This window comes from Tympanuchus pallidicinctus, unplaced genomic scaffold (genome assembly GCF_026119805.1).
Source record: "Tympanuchus pallidicinctus isolate F22 unplaced genomic scaffold, pur_lepc_1.0 scaffold3, whole genome shotgun sequence".
NCBI lineage: Eukaryota > Metazoa > Chordata > Aves > Galliformes > Phasianidae > Tympanuchus > Tympanuchus pallidicinctus.
Window position 1 is genome coordinate 12,089,803 of NW_026294747.1, and position 10,927 is coordinate 12,100,729.

A 10,927-nucleotide genomic window follows, 5' to 3' on the forward strand; every position below is an offset into this window, starting at 1 on the left:
TTTTGTAAAAGAAAATAAATAAATCTACCTGTACTCAACACATCAAGGTGCAGGAAGGAAGCAGCAAATCTCTGTTCTTAAAAATAAAAGGGTTTTCTGGAATCTTCAGAAAAATGTAATTCTCCAACAGAAAGAAATGAATGCTTTTCTCAGAGCCTCTGGGTTATGCTAGAAAAAAAAATTTAGTTTGCTTACAAGTATATTAAAAAAAAAACCACACTTCTGTTTTTTAGTTGTTTGTAATTCAGTGAACTGACAATAAATTTAAAAGCAGCAACACCTGTCCAAGGGAACACCTCATACAACATCTTTGAGAGAGTAGTGGTCAGAGAGGTTGAACCAAGGTGCCAGGCTTCTTCTAATTGTCCCTACCTAAACAGCATGGCCTAAATCTTACAAGAGTGGAGACAAATTAAATTTCAACATGGTAAGGACATTCATGGCCATTAGCAAGCCTGCAGGAATCTGCCTTATCATTCATTTTATGGAAGTGTGCACCTGTACCCAAAATACTACAGAGATGCAGACTGGCATGAATGACTGAGAAACAAAGGAAATGTACTGAGGCTAGTTTTCCTATGTATCTTTTGAGCAGGTAGCTACTCAAGAACAGAACTGTAAGAATAACTCCCAAAGTAGCTGCATGAAAAAAGTTTTTAGCGCTTGCATGTTGTCATGACTGTTCCATGACAACTGTCAGCTTACACTCCATGGACTGACTGTGACAAATTGATTTTCAGAGAACAGCTGGGAGAAGTGAGCAGACTCAAAGGACTGCGTTGTTCCTCACTACTTTTCTCAACCTCTCCTCTCCCAGTCCTCTTATCATACACTGACGACCACCAATCTGCACAGGAACTTGGCTACAAAACACAACTTCTCTTCAAGACTGAAATTAGGCAAGCTTCTGCCTGACAAAAAAAAAAAAAAAAAAGTTGGTTACAACTGTCCTTTTAACACACCTCAGCTTTTTAAATCCTGTCTTCCAGATGTATCTAACCTGCTATTATACTAGAAAATTATGTATTATTTGTTTAGCTATTATACTCCAATGCAGCCTTCCCCTTATCTCACATCCTTAAAGAAGTCTGTAATGCTGTTTGTTGCTAAATATCTCCTGCCATTGAAGCAGCAAGAAGAGAAAGAAGATAGCAATTGGAATTACCTGCTTTTACTGACTGCGAATCACCTTTGATGCAATGGAAAGAACAGCAATGACAGCAGAGTAGAGAGGTCCTAGGCTGCAGCAAGTGAGATTTTGCTCAAATGCAGCAGCTGTAGACACAGGAAAAAAAAGGAAAGAAGCTGTTTACCTGTAGAAGGCTTCAGGTACACAGAGATCTTCAGCTAAACTCCTTTATCTCCACTGCCAACCCTTAAATGAGGTCTGGGAAGGGGTGAATCCTGGCTCCACCCCTTCCAGTCACTCTGGTGCTTTGCATACACCTGAGCTTCCCTAGGTTGGCCCTGCCTTCCCACCAGGTGCTCAATCACTGCTTCAGGCCATGGCTTAGCATTTCTGCTACATCATCTGTCACAAAAAATACTTATTTATAGCACCTACAAGATACAGTGCAGAACAAAGGCTCCCCAACATGCAAAATTCTAAGCTTACTTTTTCAGTAGTTTTCCTTTCATATAACAATTCCTGATAAAGCTCTTTGCATCTTTATAAAATGTTGCACTTGTATTTCCTAGCAAATTTGAACATGCCACTAGAGACTACTGATACTGCAGGTGTTACAAACAGAGCATGTTCTCCTATTGAAGGGAGCAGCAACTATCTGTAGGGAAAAAATGTTTTTCTCGGTAGAAACTGCTAAGAATGTTACTTTCTGGAGTGAGAAGTTAAGGAAAAATGCAATAAAGCCTAATTTGGAAAGCATCAAGATGGACAGGGTTGTATACACGCAACTGAATTTCATATTAAACTTCAACTTAAGAAAGAATTCACAAATAACATTTAGTAGTAATCACAGCCTCAGGAATTAAATATTTCCAGTGTAGCTTCTTATAAATAGTCCACAAATGACTCAGTTTGGAAAGGCAAAACATTTTGTTACAAATAGCCTGGAATCTGTAGCCAAAGCCATTCCTATAACCCTGGTCTCTAAGACTAGTGAGATTAAAAAGCCACCAGCACTCCAGTGGTTTTCCTATGCCTTCACTGCACACAAGGCAAAATACCAACCAGAAGTCAAAGCTTTCAAACAGCAGACGTAGCTAGCGTGGCATTAAAAGGTTATTAAGTCTCTAGAACAAATCTGTGTGTGAAGTAATGTCAGGTAGTTCTCTAACAAAAGAGATGTTTTGAATTTCCAAATGCATTGGTTTATAATACCTTGCAAGGCTTACTGGTTCCAACATGAGTGGGAAATAACTATGATACTGATATTCAAGTTGCTAATAGCATTAATTGGAATTGGAATGGTGTAAAATGGATTGGTTATGGTTCCTGTTGAGTTATGTTTGCTACTCACAGAATCACCTTTCTGAGACCAATAAAAATGCTCCATACTGCCAGCTGACTGTCTGCAAGCATGTCTAACATCAGTGTTAAACGAGAGATGAAGAATGATTAAAAAAAAAAAAAGAAAAAGATTTAGCTCATCAGGAAACCATTAACTTTTCCCCATGTAAGACAAAGTATCTCCTCCTTGGACAAAATTAGGTCAGACTCCAGTCACTGACACAGAACCATATGGATGCTCTGGATTAGAAAAAGCAGCTTCAAGCTCAGACTTCAGAGACTCAGAAGTGTGAATACTTCTGCTGTACTACTAAGAGGTGTGAAATGTTTAAGTGTCTAAAGACAAACAAGAAAATGATATGCAAGACAAATTGGCTCAGAGAAGTAAAACCCAACTTTGAGACCTATGTTGAGAAGAGGGAAACTGAGGCCTTACGAAGAAGGAAGCATCTGGCTGCGAGGAATGCTATGAATTCAATGGCACTGTTGGTGTTTGGCTTTAGTTTGTCGTGTGGGATTTTTTTGTCTGGAGTACAGCCTCCAGAGTGAATGACACAAAACTGAAAGCGAAGATCCCTGTCTTCCTCCATTTGCTTGGCTGCAGTCAGCACACAAGCTGTAGGATCAACCTTGGGTAAGAATCAGCAGTGCTAAACACTAGGACTCATTGGCCTGCTAACAGACATCTGCATGACTAAAGTCCAGTGGAAGGAACCCAAAGCATTGACTGGGAGATATATAGAAGCAATAAAATAAACATTCCATTTCTCTTCACGCTCTCCTTGAAGTGAGGTATGCATTCATCCAAATGATTTCACTATCTGAATTCATTTAAGTTGTTTAACTTCAGTCACAACGAGAGTATGTTTTTATTCACAGGCCAATTTCATACTTCACTGACTTAAGATCAGAGACTAGTGTTACTTCAGCATCAGTTCTGCAGTATCTAGTTCTTAATGGCACATCACAGACAATACCTTTAGCTGGACTCCTTGAAAAGGCACACAGAGAATTGGCAGGATTGACGTAGACTAATTTCTAACTCAGTAAATATGCATTTCAAGAAGTAATGAGTTTCCCAGTTCTCTTCTTCATTATTCATAAAAATGCATCACTACCTGTAAAATAACTGTTCTACCATTATCCACCAGACACAGATACAGTACAGAGGAGTGGATATTAAGAGGACACGTAACCTAGACTTCATACATTGGTTTCACAGATAAAAATATCTACCTTTATCAAAGCACATGTGCTTTGAGGATTTTCATGCTTTTGTTACAACTCATCTTGCATTTGTTTTGTTTGCTTTTTTCCCCTCTCCTCCAGGTTTAGACACAATTTTCCCAACTTCTACAACCATACATGGCTACACTATAATTTATGTCTAAGAGTTTAATTGGGGTAACTACTAGAAGAGTAGTTGCACGATTTCGTTTTCCACATCTTGTTCTGTAGAAAGGTGTGTACATACAATAAATAAGCTTGGTAGCTAATAGTAGTAAATTTCCATACAGAAATCAGTTCTCCATTTCTCACCAAAAACATTATTTCCTGCATCTCTCGTTGTCACATGTGAATAAAGGACAGGATTTGCTCTCTGCCTACTGCTAAATAGAAACACACTCTGCAAGACTGCTTATTGCATTTAAATTTCTTAAAAGAACTGTGATGAAGGTAAAAGTAGATGGAAGCCTGAGATGTGATACTTCCACTCTCTGAAACAGAAAGAAACTAAGTTTGTTGGACTTGCAGTTCCCAAGAAAATATCTATTAATACTGATTTTCCTCCCCGGTTTTAGTTATCTATCTCATATCTGAGAAGTATAGTGTTATTTTTGTATTTAATGTCATAGTGCAACCATGTGATGTACTTTAAGTGTAATTGTCAATAATCTACCTTCCAGACCTCACCTGTTCCCTAGTGACAGATCCCTATACTGCAAAAAGTCTCAGTTGTAACAAAAGACTTCGCAAAGCTTTGGAAAATTCACATGAAATATTTTGTATGTTTCATAGCACTGATGATTTCATGACTGATGGTAACTACAGGTTCCAAACAGCCTTCTGCAAGTAAACCAGTTCATTAGGAATACAGAGTTTCAGAAATGGAGACTCCTTTAATAAATTCAGCCATGTTGTAAAGTTTACATCAGCAACTTCCTAGATGTCCTAGCAGCTCTAAAAACAAAGTAGCAGAAAAATGATGGGTGCAGATCTCAGGCTCAACAGGATGAATCAACTCTACTTCCTCTCATGGAAAGGGATTCAGTTCTCATCTGTGTAGAGAGAGAATCTGACCCACTGAGGAAAACCCAGTTTGTTTATAGCCATATCAGCATACTCCAAAAACCCAAACAAGTTTGCATAGGTCCTGAAAGCAGACTGTAACCCACCATTAAGTTTTCTGAGTGCAAAAATCTCTTGTAACTTAAAGACATCTAGCCTTTGTCAAGACTTACAATTTCAGACTATATTATGGTGTCATCTTGCACTGCCAGAGCTCTATCCTCCATCAGCTTCTTCAAGGAACATTCTAACATTCTTATCTTGCACAAAACCGCTGTCTTCAGAGTTCTGGGTTCTCGTCAGCACTTTTAATGAAACATGATCTGTGGACAGAGTGAGCAAAAGAACAATTCTAGTAAGATATAAATTACTCACAACTTTGAATTCATGAAAACAGAGTGATTTAAGAAAACAGAGAGTTAACTCTAGCTTTGTCATAGCTTATACACACGGATATACTTCAGCAGCATCACTATGGGCAAAACTACTGGGATGTCTGCATTTAGGAGCTCTCAGTAACCTTTCACTGAAGATTTCAAAACCCATTCAAACCTCTGGTCTGTCTGAACGATCAGCTTTGTACAAAGGATTATGAAAATAGGTAACAACCTAAACAAATTAATGCGCATAAAACGTAATACATTTGATTAGCTCTTTTTCAACAACTCATTGCTATGCAAACCCAGCATCATATGCATTATTTGTAGAAAAAAAGGTCTAAATAGACTTATTATACAGCAGTGTTTGTTGGAAGGTATTTATCTGATGTTCTACAACGAGGATCACTGTCTCCCTTTAATTCAAGTGAGTTATTTATACCTGAAGGATGAAATTATGTCAAAACCAAGAATTACTGCTAACGCATGCAGTGGCATCTACATGTCAGCTTTGTTATAAAAATGCTGAAGGTTGCACTAACACTTCTAATGATAGGAATGGTAGCAAAATAGTCAAACTGGTTCTATACCATCAACATAGTGTGAAGAGCCAAAAAACTGCCTAAGCTCCACAGTAGGATTAAGAAATCCTGTTGTGTTCCAGAGACATTGGAGACCACTGTCTTTCCTGCATATCATGGCTCACCTACTACATTTATAAGGACCCAAAGATGCAAACCCCGCCGCGTGCCGTCTGCCTGACACGAAACAGGTGAGCAAATACCTCAAAGGTAAGGGATTTTTGCTTCCTTTTTTGCCATTTTGAGTCACTTCCTGCTGTTAGATTGAACTTATTTATCAAACCAATATATAAGCAGGGCCTGAAGGATGTACTCAGTATCTCCTCCGGCCTTGCTTTGCTAAAAGCTAACACAAGTCTTCAGTTCATGACTTTCACTTGCATGTTTCATTCGCAAGGAGTCTCAAACATCCTCTGAAGTAGAAACATGTTATATTCAAAAACTAGAAATAAATTCTTCATAGATTAACCACAGAATCTCTATCTCATCATAAATTGACCCTAGGGTCACATCAGTCATACTTGACTGTGGTCTATGCAGAAAAAGAAGCTAACCTAGGAAGAATTGCAACAAAGAATTCTCAGCAATTTCAGCAAGGATGAGATTTCACTGTGAACTTTTTTAAAAAAAACAAAGATATCAATCAGAAAACCTCTTCTAGAAAACCTACAGGCTGTAAGACTCTACTGCCTCTTCTTTCTGATTCAGCAGCACACAGGTCAAAGCCATTTGGTTGAGCAGCCAACAATCAACAAATCCTGGGAAAAATCACCTTTGGTGAGGTTTGCAGACAGCTTTACAGGTGAAACCAAGTAGGTAGAATTCTTTAACAGAGGATGTGACAAATGAACTCATTTTATTCTGCAAAGAGAAATTTCTTAATTTGTGCATTAGCTTCACTTCCTCTCTTAATTGAACTTAACTGTCTTGCATATCTAATCTCTTCTCTTAACAAGCCCTGAATAGAGCAGACACCACAGAACTAAATTCTTGCTTCCAACAGTCCGACTATCTGAGGGACTTAAAGCTCTATATTTGACTGATGTTTTATACAGAAACAAAAGGAGTCACAGGATTTTTTCCTCACCCCTTCTTATGCTACAAGTCAGTGTAATTTCCCCTGCTGCAGCAACATCTGCCTTTCCAGGTAATGGAAAGCATCCTACTGCCTGATGGAATTTTGAGATCCCAGGAAAACAAAACAAACCCCAACCACCACCAAAAAAATAAAAAAATCCATAAATGCTAAGCAACTCCTCTTCCCTTTCTGGCTTTTTTTTTTTTTTTTTTTTTTTTTCCTCCATAGACAAACAAAACCAAAACTAATACAATTCTTCCTAAACATGAACTGCATGCCAAAGTGGAAAAAAAACCCACAAAAGAAAACCCTTCCATTTCAAAGAAGTTTAGGTATGTTCACGCTGAATGCATTCATTTGCTCTCCTGCTTTATACATTCATATTAGAAGACACATCCTATAAACACTCAGATTGACATTTCTGTTGTGCCTTCTATATTGACCTCCTGAAATTGTTGATCTTGTCATTTAGAGGTTTCTGTTCTAGTTTTACAAGCATGGCATCCAGTTGACAACTCTGCACCATAATGAAAAACATTTTAAAGCTCAGCCCTTAATCCATAAATGTAATGCAGAATGAGAAGTTAAAAAAGAAATCCACACAGACAAAAACGCAGCAAAATACTACAAAGATTCACAGAATGGCCTGGGTTGAAAAGGACCACAATGCTCATCCAGTTCCAACCCCCTGCTATGTGAAGGGTCGCCAACCAGCAGACCAGGCTGCCCAGAGCCACATCCAGCCTGGCCTTGAATGCCTCCAGGGATGGGGCATCCACAGCCTCCTTGGGCAACCTGTTCCAGTGCCTCACCACCCTTCGTGTGAAAAACTTCCTCCTAATATGTAACCTAAACCTCCCCCTGTCTCAGTTTAAAACCATTCCCTCTAGGAATGCCCTATAGGATGCACACAGCAAAAATCATCTCCAAGTGCTTGAGAAAACAAATCAACCCCCAAAACGCTTCTTCTGCACACGCAACGCTTACGATGTCAGAACAGAGGACGACACGGCCGCACTTCGTTTCAATCTCTAACCCCAGCACGCAACGCAACCCCCGGCTGCGAGCGCTGCCCAATCAAACCCTTTCGCAGCCGTAATTCTCAGCCCAGCTCTCGGGGCGCACATGCAGCCGCCTCCCGCTGCAGCAGCCGGCGCCCCGCGCTCCGCTACCAGCCGCGCCGGCCCCGCGCTCTGAGCGCCGCCACTCACCCGCCAGCTCCGGGACGGCGCGGCGAAGCTGTTGCTAACATCCGGCCGGAGCGAACTCACGGCCGCGCTCGTTTCGAGAGCAGCCTCTCCGAACCGCCCGCTCCTTCCCGAGCGAGCCCCTCCCCCGCCCCGCAGCCCCCAGCCCGTCAGCGGGGCCGCCGCCGCCTCTCGCCCCTCCGCGTTCCTTCCTTCCCCGGAACGAAACGGGAAGCGGCCGACGGAGAAGCGCCGCGCAGCCTTACCTCCCTTCCCGGCCTCGCACCTCAGGTGCGGAGGAAGCACAAAGGCAGAGCCGCTCGCTGCGGCGGGGCGGGGTCGGCGATCCTCTGAGCGCCGCGCACCCCCCGCCCCGCGAAGCCTTCAGCCCCGCAGCGCGCAGCACCCGCCGCTCAGCGCCCGCCCGGAGCCGCTACGGCCATTGAAGCCGTCACGACTTGCCTCGCGCCTCTCCCCGCTGCGGCGGCCCCTGGCAGACACACGTACACACGCGCGCGCCGCCGGCGGCGCGGACCCCTCCGCCAGACAGGGGCGGGGGGGGGGGCAGGTGCCGATAGCGGGCGAGGAGCCGCCTCCCCGCAGCCCCCCCCAACGCGGGCCGAGAGGCTCTGCGGATGCCCCCGGGAAGAGCCGCGAGGCCGGCAGGCAGCGGCAGCGCCGACAGAGCTTCCCCTTGCCGGGGAAAGCTGGTCCCCTCCTTCTCCCTCGCTCGCCTTCTTCGCAGCGCGGCGGCTGACTGACAGCGAGCCGCTCGGCGGCCGCCCACGCGCACTCCTGTTTTCACTCGCTCGGAGAGAGAGGGAGATGGCGAAGGAGAAAGCATGAATGAAAGCGGCAGCCGGGGGCAAGCCGGCGCTGCCGCGGTGAGGCCCCGCAGCCGGACGCGTCCTCCGCTGCCCGCCGCGTACGCTGAGCCCCGCGCGGATGTGGCGCGGCTGCAGACTCGGTGCCCACCTCGGGCGCCCGTAGCCGCCCCGTGCGCGAAGGGCGACGGCGTCCTCCGGGCGCCGCGGCTGGCCGCGCGCTTTGCAGCGGAGGTGGCCGCCCCTGCCAGCCGCGTTTGGCGGGAAACCGCCCGTGGGGAGAGGGCAGGTGGCCCTCAGAGCGGGCTGACCGAGGCTGAGGGGTGGGCGCGGAGGCCCGCTCCTCATCGATGAACGCCCTTCTCCTGCACAAGGCAGTCTGTTCCAAACTGACAAAAAACCCAACACCTGGTGCCTGAGGGGCCTCGTCCTGGTGTGATAGGAAGGAGAAAAGGATGCCAAAGATATACGTTCTCTTGGTTTTTCCAGTGATAACATGGTGCTGTGGGGCAGCTGCTTCATAGGGTTGGTCCTCAGAGCGGCCAACTCTTAAAAGGCTGTAACTCATAAAGCACGTACATCTCAACCTGTGGCCGGAGAGCAGAGTTATCCACATGCTCCATATTGTTGGCACTGGTTTGTGGTATGAGCTTTATGAGGCTGGTTCATCACAGGATTCAGCATGCAGGCAGTGGATGCCCACCAAGTCAGTGCCACAGCTCTTGCCCCATGACTCTGGGATCAGGTTCTGAGACGTCTCACATCAGCATGCCCCCACAAGTTTAACACCTGCCAGAAAACTTATTTCAGCCCAACTTTTACCCTCTAAATTCAAAATCAGTTTGGGATTCCTGCGTGTCTCAGTAACTTCATTTTTTAAGTGTTGCATTCCTGAAAACTGAGCTCATGACAAAACATTGTCAAGTCCTTTGCTGTAGAATAACAAATGCAAGATAATTTAGATGGGTCAGTGCATCTCTGTATCTTTCTGTTTTATGAGGCTCTTCTCTTCGTGCTAATAGCCCAATATGACTCACCTAGAGCACGTATCACAGCCACAGCTGTTGTAAACCTTCTTCTGAGTCAGAGAATGACTTTATGACCCAGAATTCTGGCAGCGAGTACTATCCCAGTGATTTTCCCAATTAAGAGAGTACTGCAAGTCAGTATCAGTGCAGGGTGAATCAGAGTTTGATACAAGAGACAAAAGTGGACTCCGCTCTCCCCTTCCAAAACTCAGTAGCATGAACTCCTCCTAGAGTTGAGAAAGACTCATGTGGAACAGGGATTTAGCTCTCCTGAGTCCCAAATGCTCCAAGCTACTGTACCAGCCATCTGCCACTCACTGCACAGAGTAGCGCATAGCAGCTCTACACGATGGGCAAGCAGCAGTGAGAAGTTGAGGGATAGCATGACTCAGATGGTTTTGAAATTTGGGATTCTAAAATTTGGCTTCCCTGTGATCTGCCAACTGCTTGCTATACAGAATATGTTGTGATCAACTGGCCAGCTATTTTCCCCTCCATTTTCAAAAGAAAAGGGGCCAACCTTTGAGATCAGGTATAGTGCTGAGCCATAAGGGCAAGAAACAGAGATTTTTTTCTTTTTTTTAACTTCATGTTGATAAGGGTAAATCAATGTTACAGGTGTAAACTCAGTACAGGTTTTAGCTTTATGACAAGATAAACTGTAGCAATTAGGCAGATGAATATGATGGGAAAGGCATTACAACAAAGGTGTGATATCAGAGAGACTAGCATGATAGAAATGTACTATAAAGGAAGAGAAGATGATTGTTCACCCTTATCAGGTTTCAGGTTTATATGGAAAAGTTCACTGAAGAGAGATCTCCAGAAAGAAATCCTTCTCTAGGAGCAGTCAGCCTTTAGCTGAGGTCTAGGAAAGGTACAGCCAGGCTCCACCCCTCCCAGTCACACAGATGAATTGCCTTCACCTGTGCTCCCAGGGCTGACCAGGTCTTTTTCCTAGGTACTCAATCAGTGTTTCAGGCCATGACTCAACATTTCCCATACAATAAACACACTAAGTTGAAGGTATTCCCTGGGTTTTGCAGTAGTAAAATGTCTTATTTTCCCTATGTTTCACTTTCAGCAAGGCAGA

The 10,927-nt window shown here is 44.1% G+C and overlaps 1 protein-coding gene across 7 annotated transcripts in view; it reads right to left on the minus strand.

The window, feature by feature from the left end:
• The window catches only part of PTPN5 (protein tyrosine phosphatase non-receptor type 5), an 86,558-nt gene extending 77,663 nt beyond the window's left edge, over nucleotides 1–8,895 (minus strand). For 2 of the 7 annotated variants that reach the window (XM_052694064.1, XM_052694063.1), the window contains exons 1-2: nucleotides 8,249–8,895; nucleotides 4,933–5,082 (exon numbers count right to left, since the gene is read on the minus strand). The gene's annotated coding sequence lies outside the window, so the exon portion shown is untranslated. Of the gene's footprint in view, nucleotides 1–1,165; nucleotides 1,276–1,313; nucleotides 1,422–4,932; nucleotides 5,083–6,387; nucleotides 6,927–8,006; nucleotides 8,124–8,248 lie in introns of those variants that run through there. The other 5 variants (XM_052694061.1, XM_052694058.1, XM_052694060.1 and 2 more) reach the window with 5 other exon arrangements.
• Nucleotides 8,896–10,927: the final 2,032 nt, after the last annotated feature.